Consider the following 14,164-nt stretch of genomic DNA (forward strand, 5'->3'; position numbering starts at 1 on the left):
GTTTACTGGGTACTGTGAGTCCTAGAAGTTTTGTCCAAACTTTTAATCTGTACTGTATGTATAACTGTTTGGCTTCATATAAGAATAACTTGGGGGCTGTCTATATGAATTACTGGGGGCAATATATATATTTGTATTACCGAAGCCTGTATGTATATGTGTATGTGTATATGTAAAGCAAATTGTGAAAAGGGCCCCCACCAGTTTGTGCACCAGGGCCTCCACCGCCCTTAATCCAGCCCTTTCGGAAGCTATTTAAAAATGATATTGTAACTTTCTGCCTTTTGAGGGTTGGATCCAAATACTTCACTTATTATATATTGTAGTAAACATAAATCCGACATGCAGCAGATAGAAGAGGTTATGGTTATGGTTATAATGGTTATTATAACATTCCTAAAATTATTATTGGTGTAAACCCAAAGCAATGAATGTCAATGACACATTTAATTGTTGCATAATTTTATTGATTTTACTGCATTAGGTTACAAGTTCATCAGAGAATTAAAGATCATTGATTCCAGTTCTAAGTAAAAGTAAATTTAGACTTGAATTAATATATAAATTTATACAGAGATATTTGTCATCTCCCTCCCCAAATTCCTGTTTGTGATGTTGATTCCAGATGATAACAATTTTCGTATCTCTTGGTTTTATACCAGGCATTAGATTTCTTGGTTTAAATGTAGGTTGGACGTCAAATCACAAAATCTGCGATAGAGAGACAAATTCTTGTTATTTTATGTATTTATGTATAACATATAATTACAAATTTTCTGCAAACCAAAGTAATTTGTGTAAAGTATAATTTTCTAGATATATATGAGATTTATGTAATGTCAAAGGCCCAATGCTTCACTTATCCTGCCCGGTCTCCTCTATATACCAGCAGGTCCAGTGTTCTTGGTAGACCCCCTGCAATTCTACAGTTTGGCCCAGATGTCCTCCCAAACTCCAGGTTCATTTAAGACGCCTTCCCCGGAGAAATGGATTTATGTCTTTCTTACAAAGTTTTCTTGTACTTCCATGTCCACCTGACTTCTGCACAACACAACTGATGGTCTAATTCCCCTTCCCTAGAAAGTATATATAATTGAATAAACAAATATCTGATCAAAAGGATGAATAGTGGCCGTCAACCATGACGGATTGGAGAGGCGAGTAGGGGCAGTGCCCGGTGGAGGAGTGGGTCGGCCTCTGCACTAGCTATAGCCTGCATCTGTTCCTGGTACAGGTTATAATTCTTCTAACTCCAGATGGGTGGAATTAACATAATGCGGTGGAGCGCCATGTACAAGAGTATGATAAATCTACCTCGCATTTGTAAACATTGAGGGTGAGAATGTTTAGGAAGCTACAGAGGGACAGGAACAGGGAGGACAGGGAAGAGCCTCCTGACTATAATACTCCGTAAAGCTTCCCCCACATGGATGAGGGGACATCAGATACCACATAATATTGCATTTCATTTCCAATTATTAAATCTCAAACACAATTGAAATTTCTCTCCTATACTTACCTTCAGTCTTCACATCTGATTCTGCAGAAATAGAAACAGAAGGAATTAATTTTATATTTTATATTTTTTATGTATATAACCTCCATGTATTTCAGAACTGTGACTTATCATAAAATAATAACTAATATTAATCCCCACTTGATAATTGATAACTTGATAATTGATCAGATCTGCTCAGCCCATGGGCCACATGTATCACTCGTTTTTTTTTGTTGTTTTTGCACCTTTTCAGTCAGGCGCACCGTTTTTGCGCCATTTTTGCGACTACACGCCAAACTAGCCACGCAGGAAATATAACCACCTTTCCCTCATCTATCTTACCAATCCAGATGTTTTGCTGTGCCTAATGATATGCATCACTTGCAACTTTTTCATTTAGGCGCAAAAACGGGCGCAAAAACACTCCAGCCCGAGGGTGGCGTTAACTGAGAAGAAAGCACTGAGCCCCTTTGCAGAAGAGCTCATTTCTAGCAGCAAAGCTCAACCAGACACATGCACTAGTACAGATCATACAGACATGAGATACTCTGCAGACTCTATTTACAGTCCATCACCTTCTATTAACAAAACATTCTGCAAAATCCTGAGCTCAGAGCAAGAGAGAAGAGAAGTTTGCAGAATGTTGCAGAAGTTTGCAGAATGTTGCAGAAGTTTGCAGAATGTTGCAGATACTACAGACAAGTGTCCCCCATGTAATTCTGCACAGTATCACCAGTGTTTCTGAGGGGGATACTGTGCAGAATTACAGGGGTGCAGCAGAAGATCAGCACTGGGGGATCCCCTCCAGGAGAAGCCCCTGCTGAGGAGGTCACTGGGTGCAGGGTGTCACACACCTGGGTGCTGCTGTGAGTGTTATCTTCATTCTGGGCTGTGGGAGAAGCAGAGAGGAGCTTGTAGCAGGATCACATGTAAGTGCCTGAATCTAACATTGCACCTAAACTGCGCCAAAATTGCGCCTAAACTGTGTTAAAGTAAAGTGATTAATAAGAGGCAGGAAATTAACTTATCACAGATGGTTGTAGCTTGTGATAATTCTGGCAAAACAGTGCGCCCGAATTTAGGCGCAACTACTACACTTAGGCGCACAAAAGTGATAAATGTGGCCCTATGTCTTTCTGTAGGGACCCTTATCCACAAGCTGTGATCATAGAAAAACATTGAAATGTTTATCGAACCTGCTGTGACTATTAACCCTGTAAGGATGCAGTGAGTTTGCACATTGAGGCTCAGTGCGTTTTTTTTTTAATCTGACCATTGTTTCTTCATGTATTAATAACTTACACACACTTTAACTTATCAAATTGATTTTCAAATTATTTTCTCAGGACACATTTTAGTTTATATTATTAGTATAATTTTGCTGATTGGTCAGGATATTTGGAGGTACAAATTCAACAATTTAGAAAAAATGTGAAAACATTACAATTTTCCAACTTTCAAATGTTCTATTTTTTTAGGCAAAACCTCATTCCACAAGTTTGAAAACTTTTGCCATGTGTCTTCTTTCTTTTTCAATGTTTGTTTTTGTTTGCTTATTTTTTCCAAATTTTAGAAGGTTTATAGTTTTAGTAGCAAGTTCCCAAATTGTGTGCATCACTACATCCTCCGCACACAGCATGCACTACTGCCACCTCCACACACAGCATGCACTACTACATCCTCCGAACAGGGGGTGAACTACTACATCCTCCATACATGGCGTGCTTTACTACATCCTCCATACATGGCGTGCTTTACTACATCCTCCATACACGATGTGCACTTCTACATTCTCCACACAGTGTGCATTACCACCTCCTCCACACACGGCGGGCACTACTACATCCTCCACACACATTGTACACTACTACCTCCTCCGTACACGGTGTGTACTACTACATCCTCCACACACGGTGTGTACTACTACATCCTCCACACACGGCATGCACTGCTACATCCTCCACACACGGTGTGTACTACTACATCCTCCGCACACGGTGTGTACTACTACATCCTCCACACACGGTGTGTACTACTACATCCTCCGAACACGGTGTGTACTACTACATCCTCCGCACACGGTGTGTACTACTACATCCTCCGCACACGGTGTGTACTACTACATCCTCCGCACACGGTGTGTACTACTACATCCTCTGCACATGGTGTGTACTACTACCTCCTTCACACATGGTGTGTCTGTATTGACTGGCCACTTTCAATGATCCACATTGCAGGGCCAATCCTGTGATGTCAGGGAGTGGGTGTTGCCTTGCAAACCCCACCCACCCTTACAATCATCACCCTAAGTCACTACTCTCAGCGTACGATATATTGGACGCTGAGCATGAACCGGTTAAAAAACATCTACTACCGGGATGAAGGATTGTAAACCAACCACACTTAAATACTGGTTCATACTGGATCAACCTTTGTGTAGACTTCCTATGCCCATGTTTTTAACCAAAAAAAGGCTTTAAAAATTATGCAAATGAGCCTAAGGGGCTCCAGTCTCTATTAGCCCCTCAGCTCATTTGCATAAAATCCTTAAAAAACAGGGCATACAAGGAATTAAAGAAGAATGAATCCTGCCAGAGGGGGCACACAGCAGTATATCAGTGCTCTTGTTCTACAATACCTCATGCTGGTGGTAGATGTCCTTTAAAGGGAGATAAAGGGAAGTTTATACTAGAATTTACCACTCTCAACTAAAATCACCTTCAGATACAGTATGAAATATCCTTTTTAACATTCTGTTTTTCATGTAAAATTAGCCCATTATCCTACCTGCTCCAAAGTAATATGCAAATGAGCTTAGAAGAGTCACTTTTCATCTGAGATGAATCATGGAGGGGACAATCACTTCAGATGTCGCCACATGATGCCTGTGTAATTTGAACGCATAGTGGTGTTTGTGTTCTATAAAGCTAGAGATACAGACGGTTAGTCTTGAGCTGCATTGGCAGAGCTCTTTCACAACTCTGTATTAACCCCCTATATCTCAAGGTCTATAACTAACAGAGCCACAATTCTCAGCACCACACAAATCAGGAATGAACTAGATGAGGATCACCTGATGTTAAATTCCTTTGTTCCTTCTAAGCCCTACATTGTCTTTACCTAATATTCCCTCCCTAACTAAATAAAAACGTAATATTTTGCTTATGTAAATGAACCTCAGAGGCTACTGGGGCATGGAGTAGCCTGGCCAAGTGCTGGGGTCTAAGGCCACACCCTGCCCCCGATAGCGTCTGAAGTCTCACCCGCAGCGCTCTTCAGCTATTCAGCCCATGTCCACTCAAGTACAATAACCTCCAGCTAAAAAATCTGTATTTATCCCTTCTTTCCTTCCAATATTCCAAACCCAGCACGTGGTTGGTGGTTGGTCTTCTACTTCTATGTCCCCAGCTGATAACATGTGATCCCCAGGACACCGGTGCTAAGGGGTCGCCCCAAATAGAGACAAATGTCTCTATATAAGTGCAGCCTGGATCTGGGGTTGCAGTACAACCCGTAACAGCAAAAAAGTTACATTGAAAAATAAAAAGGAAATGAAAATATAAATAAAATTAAAAAAAGACATTAAAAAATTATTTCACCCTTTTAACATCATGTGATTTAGTTACCATAAAACAGGCAAGTTATATAACATAATTTGTGGTATAGATACTATTAGTCTCTTTTAGGGTAGTGCTTTGTTACTAAATGTAAAAAACGTGTTCACAGCTCATGAAACAGTCACCAAATATTAATTTTGTAATGATTTATCTGCACAATTCATCAATAGGATGACGCCAACCGCAACCCGGTCGGGGCTCAACTACCCTGTTTCCCCGATATTTCCGGCGGGTTTTGCGCCGATTTTCCCTGAATTGCCCCGGGGTTTTGGCGCACGCGATCGGATTGTGGCGCACCGGCCTTATATTTCTAAGCATGAACAAAATTGTACTATGTCTTATTTTCGAGGGATATCCTATTTTAGAAGAAACAGGGTATATCCCGGCCACATAATGACTTCTGTACGTATTTCCACCCTGAGAGGATGGAGAATTAAGTGCACAATTATTACAGGAATAGATACCTGTCATGGGTGCTCCTACGACCAATGTTTTAGGTCGCAGGAACACCCGTGTGCCTCCATGTGCCCCCTCTTGCCGACAGCCTCACTTACCTAACCACGCTCCAGCAACGGTCTCCTCGCTTCAGCGTGTGTGTCGCTGCCTTCCAACGCGCATCCAGGCCGGCTATCTGAGATTTGAAGGGCCAGCGCACCACTAATTGGCGCTGGCCACCTGACAACCTATAATTGCTCAACCTCTTCCTTTGTCCCCTGACGGATCTTTGTGCTTCTATGCCTAAGAGAAAGCTGTTTTCCAAGCCCTTTCAGATTATCCTGATTTCCCGTTGTGACCTTGATTCCATTCCTGACTCTGATCCCATGCTGCCTGTCCTGACCTACCGCTACATCCCTGACTCTGATCCTGTGCTGCCTGTCTTGACCTCCTGCCTGTCCTTTACCACGAGTTTGCCTTACAATTTTGTACTATGCCTTGGCCGCCACCGCGGACAAAGTTGTGCCTGTGGAACTACCTGGTGGTACCACACCACAACAAGTCCAACCTGCTTTGCGGTGGGCTCAGGTGAAAACCGGTTACTCCAGTCCCAGGTGTTGGCTTACGTCATTATCCGCAGTGGTTTGGAGGATCCACTACCTCTGGTCCTGACAATACCACAAAAGATTGCTCATTATTTACTATGATAATATCTTGAACACAATTGAAATTTCCAGTTGATTTACCTCCAGGGTTTTCTGCATCTGAAATAAAAACAGAAAACATTATATTTTCATGTATATAATGTCCAAAAATTTCAGAACTTAAACACAACATATAATAACACATATATTAGCACTAGAGATGAGCGAACACTAAAATGCTCGGGTACTCGTTATTCGAGACGAACTTTTCCCGATGCTCGAGTGCTCGTCTCGAATAACGAACCCCATTGAAGTCAATGGGAGACTCGAGCATTTTTCAAGGGGACCAAGGCTCTGCACAGGGAAGCTTGGCCAAACACCTGGGAACCTCAGAAAAGGATGGAAACACCACGGAAATGGACAGGAAACAGCAGGGGCAGCATGCATGGATGCCTCTGAGGCTGCTTAAACGCACCATTATGCCAAAATTATGGGCAACAGCATGGCCATGACAGAGTGACAGAATGAAGCTAGATAGCATCTAAAACATGCAATAATTGACCCTGACACTATAGGGGACGGCATGCAGAGGCAGCGGCAGCAGGCTAGAGAGTGTCATGGCGACATACCCTAAATGGACTCAGGCTTCAAACCAATGGGTGGCAGAGAGGAACCAAAGGAGGTGAGCAAGAAGTGCTCAAATAATATCGGTACATGATAAAAGTTTGCCAGTATATTTTGTGGATTACACAGCAGGGTGGCGACAAAGTTAACATGGAAGCCATGAAAACAACCCAAAATTCTGCCTGACACAGCTCGTTTGATAAGGGGACCATGTATGGAGGCAGTGAACTAGTAGTAGATTAAAGGTGCTGCAGTTAAAACTATGTTAGTTGGATCTTGGCATGGAGCTGGCGCTCCGCTGCCAGGCGAGCTTTCGCCAATCCAAGCCCCTGTCTCTAGGCTACTCCCCAAACAGCACTTCTAAGAACCTTTTGTATAAGATCAAGTGTAGTAGCGTTCTTATAAGTTTAGGATATGCCGGGTGAGGGGAATGTAAACAGATGCGCAAGAAGCGCATGATGCGCATGGAGCTGGCGCTCCGCTGCCAGGCGAGCTTTCGCAAATCCAAGCCCCTGTCTCTAGGCTACTCCCCAAACAGCACTTTTGTATAAGATCAAGTGTAGTAGCGTTCTTATAAGTTTAGGATATGGCGGGTGAGGGGAATGTAAACAGATGCGCAAGAAGCGCTGAAATAATATCCCTAAATGGTAAAAGTTTGCAAGTATATTTTGTGGATTACACAGCAGGGTGGCGACAAAGTTAACAACTTTGATGTGGAATCCATGAAAACAACCCAAATTTCTGCCTGACACACCTCGTTTGATAAAGGGACGATGTATGGAGGCAGCTATATGGACGACTTTTGGAGGTAGGAATGGAGACAACGTGTGGAGGCTGCTATGGAGACAATTTAATTTGGATAGTGCCTGTATGTGGCAGTCCCAAACATTTTTCAAACCAGAGGAGCAGGTAGGTGGCCCTCCAGTAAAATGGGATAGATTGAGTGCCTGTATGTGGCAGTCCCAAAAATTGTTCAAACCAGAGGAGCAGGTAGGTGGCCCTCCAGTAAAATGGAATAGATTGAGTGCCTGTATGTGGCAGTCCCAAAAATTGTTCAAACCAGAGGAGCAGGTAGGTGGCCCTGCAGTAAAATGGAATAGATTGAGTGCCTGTATGTGGCAGTCCCAAAAATGTTTCAAACCAGAGGAGCAGGTAGGTGGCCCTCCAGTAAAATGGGATAGATTGAGTGCCTGTATGTGGCAGTCCCAAAAATGTTTCAAACCAGAGGAGCAGGTAGGTGGCCCTCCAGTAAAATGGAATAGATTGAGTGCCTGTATGTGGCAGTCCCAAAAATTGTTCAAACCAGAGGAGCAGGTAGGTGGCCCTGCAGTAAAATGGAATAGATTGAGTGCCTGTATGTGGCAGTCCCAAAAATGTTTCAAACCAGAGGAGCAGGTAGGTGGCCCTGCAGTAAAATGGAATAGATTGAGTGCCTGTATGTGGCAGTCCCAAAAATTGTTCAAACCAGAGGAGCAGGTAGGTGGCCCTGCAGTAAAATGGAATAGATTGAGTGCCTGTATGTGGCAGTCCCAAAAATTGTTCAAACCAGAGGAGCAGGTAGGTGGCCCTGCAGTAAAATGGAATAGATTGAGTGCCTGTATGTGGCAGTCCCAAAAATGTTTCAAACCAGAGGAGCAGGTAGGTGGCCCTCCAGTAAAATGGGATAGATTGAGTGCCTGTATGTGGCAGTCCCAAAAATGTTTCAAACCAGAGGAGCAGGTAGGTGGCCCTCCAGTAAAATGGAATAGATTGAGTGCCTGTATGTGGCAGTCCCAAAAATTGTTCAAACCAGAGGAGCAGGTAGGTGGCCCTGCAGTAAAATGGAATAGATTGAGTGCCTGTATGTGGCAGTCCCAAAAATTGTTCAAACCAGAGGAGCAGGTAGGTGGCCCTGCAGTAAAATGGAATAGATTGAGTGCCTGTATGTGGCAGTCCCAAAAATGTTTCAAACCAGAGGAGCAGGTAGGTGGCCCTCCAGTAAAATGGGATAGATTGAGTGCCTGTATGTGGCAGTCCCAAAAATGTTTCAAACCAGAGGAGCAGGTAGGTGGCCCTCCAGTAAAATGGAATAGATTGAGTGCCTGTATGTGGCAGTCCCAAAAATTGTTCAAACCAGAGGAGCAGGTAGGTGGCCCTGCAGTAAAATGGAATAGATTGAGTGCCTGTATGTGGCAGTCCCAAAAATTGTTCAAACCAGAGGAGCAGGTAGGTGGCCCTGCAGTAAAATGGAATAGATTGAGTGCCTGTATGTGGCAGTCCCAAAAATGTTTCAAACCAGAGGAGCAGGTAGGTGGCCCTCCAGTAAAATGGGATAGATTGAGTGCCTGTATGTGGCAGTCCCAAAAATGTTTCAAACCAGAGGAGCAGGTAGGTGGCCCTCCAGTAAAATGGAATAGATTGAGTGCCTGTATGTGGCAGTCCCAAAAATTGTTCAAACCAGAGGAGCAGGTAGGTGGCCCTCCAGTAAAATGGAATAGATTGAGTGCCTGTATGTGGCAGTCCCAAAAATTGTTCAAACCAGAGGAGCAGGTAGGTGGCCCTGCAGTAAAATGGAATAGATTGAGTGCCTGTATGTGGCAGTCCCAAAAATGTTTCAAACCAGAGGAGCAGGTAGGTGGCCCTCCAGTAAAATGGGATAGATTGAGTGCCTGTATGTGGCAGTCCCAAAAATGTTTCAAACCAGAGGAGCAGGTAGGTGGCCCTCCAGTAAAATGGGATAGATTGAGTGCCTGTATGTGGCAGTCCCAAAAATGTTTCAAACCAGAGGAGCAGGTAGGTGGCCCTCCAGTAAAATGGAATAGATTGAGTGCCTGTATGTGGCAGTCCCAAAAATTGTTCAAACCAGAGGAGCAGGTAGGTGGCCCTCCAGTAAAATGGAATAGATTGAGTGCCTGTATGTGGCAGTCCCAAAAATTGTTCAAACCAGAGGACCGGGTAGGTGGCCCTCCAGAAAAATGGAATAGATTGAGTGCCTGTATGTGGCACTCACAAAAATTGTTTCAAACAGAGGACCGGGTAGGTGGCCCTCCAGAAAAATTAAATGCATGAAGTATAGCAAGAGCCAGTGGGCCCTGTCAAAAAATAGCCATTTTCCTCTGCTTTACTGTACAAAGAGGAGGAGAAGGAGGAAAATGAGGAGGAGGAGGAGGAGTGGATCAATTATTCAGGTTGAGCTTCCTTCACCTGGTGGAGATTGGAAATTCTGAGAAATCCAGCCTTTATTCATTTTAATAAGCGTCAGCCTGTCAGCGCTGTCAGTCGACAGGCGTGTACGCTTATCGGTGATGATGCCACCAGCTGCACTGAAAACCCGCTCGGACAAGACGCTAGCGGCAGGGCAGGCAAGAACCTCCAAGGCGTACAGCGCCAGTTCGTGCCACATGTCCAGCTTTGAAACCCAGTAGTTGTAGGGAGCTGTGTGATCATTTAGGACGATGGTATGGTCAGCTACGTACTCCCTCACCATCTTTCTGTAAAGATCAGCCCTACTCTGCCGAGACTGGGGACAGGTGACAGTGTCTTGCTGGGGTGACATAAAGCTGGCAAAAGCCTTGTAAAGCGTACCCTTGCCAGTGCTGGACAAGCTGCCTGCTCGCCTACTCTCCCTCGCTACTTGTCCCGCAGAACTACGCACTCTGCCGCTAGCGCTGTCAGAAGGGAAATACTGTTTCAGCTTGTGCACCAGGGCCTGCTGGTATTCATGCATTCTCACACTCCTTTCCTCTGCAGGGATGAGAGTGGCAAGATTTTGCTTGTACCGTGGGTCCAGGAGAGTGAACACCCAGTAATCGGTGCTGGAATAAATTCTTTGAACGCGAGGGTCACGGGATAGGCAGCCTAGCATGAAATCTGCCATATGCGCCAGAGTACCAACGCGTAAGAATTCACTCCCCTCACTGGCCTGACTGTCCATTTCCTCCTCCTCCAACTCCTCCAACTCCTCTTCTTCTGCCCATACACGCTGAACAGTGAAGGACTCAACAATGGTCCCCTCTTGTGTCTCGCCAACATTCTCCTCCTCTTCCTCCTCATCCTCCTCCACCTCCACCTCCTCCGATATGCGCTGAGAAACAGACCTCAGGGTGCTTTGGCTATCAACAAGGGAATATTCTTCCCCCGTCTCTTGTGACGAGCGCAAAGCTTCCGACTTCATGCTGACCAGAGAGTTTTTCAACAGGCCAAGCAGCGGGATGGTGAGGCTGATGATGGCGGCATCGCCACTGACCATCTGTGTTGACTCCTCAAAGTTACTCAGCACCTGACAGATATCAGACATCCACGTCCACTCCTCATTGTAGACTTGAGGAAGCTGACTGACCTGACTACCAGTTCTGGTGGAAGTTGACATCTGGCAGTCTACAATCGCTCGGCGCTGCTGGTAAACTCTGGATAACATGGTCAGTGTTGAATTCCACCTCGTGGGCACGTCGCACAACAGTCGGTGAGCGGGCAGTTGGAGGCGGCGCTGCGCTGCCCTGAGAGTGGCAGCATCTGGGCTGGACTTCCTGAAATGCGCACAGATGCGGCGCACCTTCGTGAGCAAATCAGACAGATTGGGGTATGTCTTGAGGAAACGCTGCACTATCAGATTTAACACATGGGCCAGGCATGGCACATGTGTCAGTCTGCCGAGTTGCAGAGCCGCCACCAGGTTACGGCCGTTGTCACACACAACCATTCCCGGCTTGAGGTTCAGCGGTGCCAGCCACAGATCAGTCTGCGCCGTGATGCCCTGTAATAGCTCTTGGGCGGTGTGCCTTTTGTCGCCTAGGCTCAGCAGTTTGAGCACCGCCTGCTGTCGCTTAGCGACGGCACTGCTGCTGTGCCTAGAGCTACCGACTGATGGCGCCGTGCCCACGGATGGTAGTTCGGAGGAGGAGGTGGAGGAGGGGTGGGAGGAGGAGGAGGCATAGTAGGCCTCAAACACCTGGACCGAGGTAGGCCCCGCAATCCTCGGCGTCGGCAGTATATGAGCAGCCCCAGGGTCAGTCTCGGTCCCAGCCTCCACCAAGTTAACCCAATGTGCCGTCAGCGATATATAGTGGCCCTGCCCGGCAGCACTCGTCCACGTGTCCGTGGTCAGGTGGACCTTGTCAGAAACGGCGTTGGTCAGGGCACGGATGATGTTGTCTGACACGTGCTGGTGCAGGGCTGGGACGGCACATCGGGAAAAGTAGTGGCGGCTGGGGACCGAATACCGAGGGGCGGCCGCCGCCATGAGGTTGCGAAAGGCCTCGGTCTCTACTAGCCTATAGGGCAGCATCTCCAGGCTAAGCAATCTGGAGATGTGCACATTAAGGGCTTGGGCGTGCGGGTGGGTTGCACTATATTTGCGTTTCCGCTCCAGCGTCTGGGGTATGGAGAGCTGAACGCTGGTGGATGCTGTGGAGGATCGTGGAGGCGACGATGGGGTTTTTGGGCCAGGGTCCTGGGCAGGGGGCTGACTAGCAGCTGACACAGGGGAAGGAGCAGTGGTGTGCACGGCCGGAGGTGAACGGGCTTGTTGCCACTGAGTGGGGTGCTTAGCATTCATATGCCTGCGCATACTGGTGGTAGTTAAGCTAGTAGTGGTGGAACCCCTGCTGAGCCTGGTTTGGCAAATGTTGCACACCACAGTCCGTCGGTCATCCGGTGTTTCCTTAAAGAACCTCCACACTTCTGAAGATCTAGCCCTCGCCGCAAGAGCCCTCACCACGGGAGCTTCACTAGTTGACAGTGGCGCTGATGCACCAGCTCTGGCCCTGCCTCTCCGTCTGGCCCCACCACTGCCTCTTCCAACCTGTTCAGGTCGAGGACTCTCCTCCGTCTCAGAAGCACTGTGTTCACCCGGCCTCTCAACCCAGCTTGGGTCTGTCACCTCATCATCCTCCGATCCCTCAGTCTGCTCCCCCCTCGGACTTCCTGCCCTGACAACAACTTCCCCACTGTCTGACAACCGTGTCTCCTCATCGTCGGACACCTCTTTACACACTTCCACTACGTCAAGAAGGTCATCATCACCCACAGACTGTGACTGGTGGAAAACCTGGGCATCGGAAAATTGCTCAGCAGCAACCGGACAAGTGGTTTGTGACTGTGGGAAGGGTCCAGAAAACAGTTCCTCAGAGTATGCCGGTTCAAATGGCAAATTTTCCTGGGAGGGGGCAGACTGGGGGGGAGGAGGCTGAGGTGCAGGAGCTGGAGGAGTGGGGATTTCGGTGACATGGGTGGACTGCGTGGAAGACTGACTGGTGGTGGACAAATTGCTCGAAGCATTGTCAGCAATCCACGACATCACCTGTTCGCACTGTTCTGGCCTCAACAGTGCTCTACCACGAGTCCCAGTAACTTCAGACATGAACCTAGGGAGTGTAGCTCTGCGGCGTTCCCCTGCTCCCTCATCAGCAGGTGGTGTCTCACCCCGCCCAGGACCACGGCCTCTGACCCCTGCAGTAGTTGGACGCCCACGTCCCCGCCCTCGTCCTCTACCCCTAGCCCTGGGGTTAAACATTTTTAAAATGAGAGTTATAACTTTTTTTTTTTTTTTACTTTTTTTTTTTTTTTTTGTGTGTTTTTTTGTGTTTTTTGTTTTTTTTTGTGTTTTTTGTTTTTTTTTGAGTTTTTAGAACCAAACAATCCTATCCTATTGCTATGGCTATTTTCTAGCCAAGTATCAAAGGAAGCACACTACTATGCCAGATGAGATGACACTGAGTTATTGCCTAATAGAAATCCAACCCCTACTGAATTTTGCCACTTCAGCCTTTGCTATGGATATGTGCGCCACTAAGCGCAGAACACAGCGGTCGCAAGTCTCACTACAAATTGCTCAGAATTGGCAAGTACATGCACTGCAGAAACTACAGCCACCAGCAGATCAACCAGAAATCAAATATATAGAACGCTACTGTAGGCTTCAAGAAGCTATTTGTATTCTCCTATGGCTATTTTCTAGCCAAGTATCAAAGGAAGCACACTACTATGCCAGATGAGATGACACTGAGTTATTGCCTAATAGAAATCCAACCCCTACTGAATTTTGCCACTTCAGCCTTTGCTATGGATATGTGCGCCACTAAGCGCAGAACACAGCGGTCGCAAGTCTCACTACAAATTGCTCAGAATTGGCAAGTACATGCACTGCAGAAACTACAGCCACCAGCAGATCAACCAGAAATCAAATATATAGAACGCTACTGTAGGCTTCAAGAAGCTATTTGTATTCTCCTATGGCTATTTTCTAGCCAAGTATCAAAGGAAGCACACTACTATGCCAGATGAGATGACACTGAGTTATTGCCTAATAGAAATCCAACCCCTACTGAATTTTGCCACTTCAGCCTTTGCTATGGATATGTGCGCCACTA

General features: G+C 46.3%; 1 long non-coding RNA gene across 1 annotated transcript in view; it reads right to left on the reverse strand.

Annotated features, from left to right (window-relative positions):
* Positions 1-590: 590 nt before the first annotated feature.
* LOC140065584 (uncharacterized) overlaps positions 591-14,164 on the reverse strand; it is a 121,174-nt gene continuing 107,600 nt past the window's right edge. The window contains exons 2-4 of the long non-coding RNA XR_011847963.1: positions 6,297-6,314; positions 1,520-1,540; positions 591-711 (exon numbers count right to left, since the gene is read on the reverse strand). This is a non-coding gene — a long non-coding RNA (uncharacterized lncRNA). The remainder of the gene's footprint in view (positions 712-1,519; positions 1,541-6,296; positions 6,315-14,164) is intronic.

This window comes from Engystomops pustulosus, chromosome 6 (assembly GCF_040894005.1).
Source record: "Engystomops pustulosus chromosome 6, aEngPut4.maternal, whole genome shotgun sequence".
Classification (NCBI taxonomy): Eukaryota; Metazoa; Chordata; class Amphibia; order Anura; family Leptodactylidae; genus Engystomops; species Engystomops pustulosus.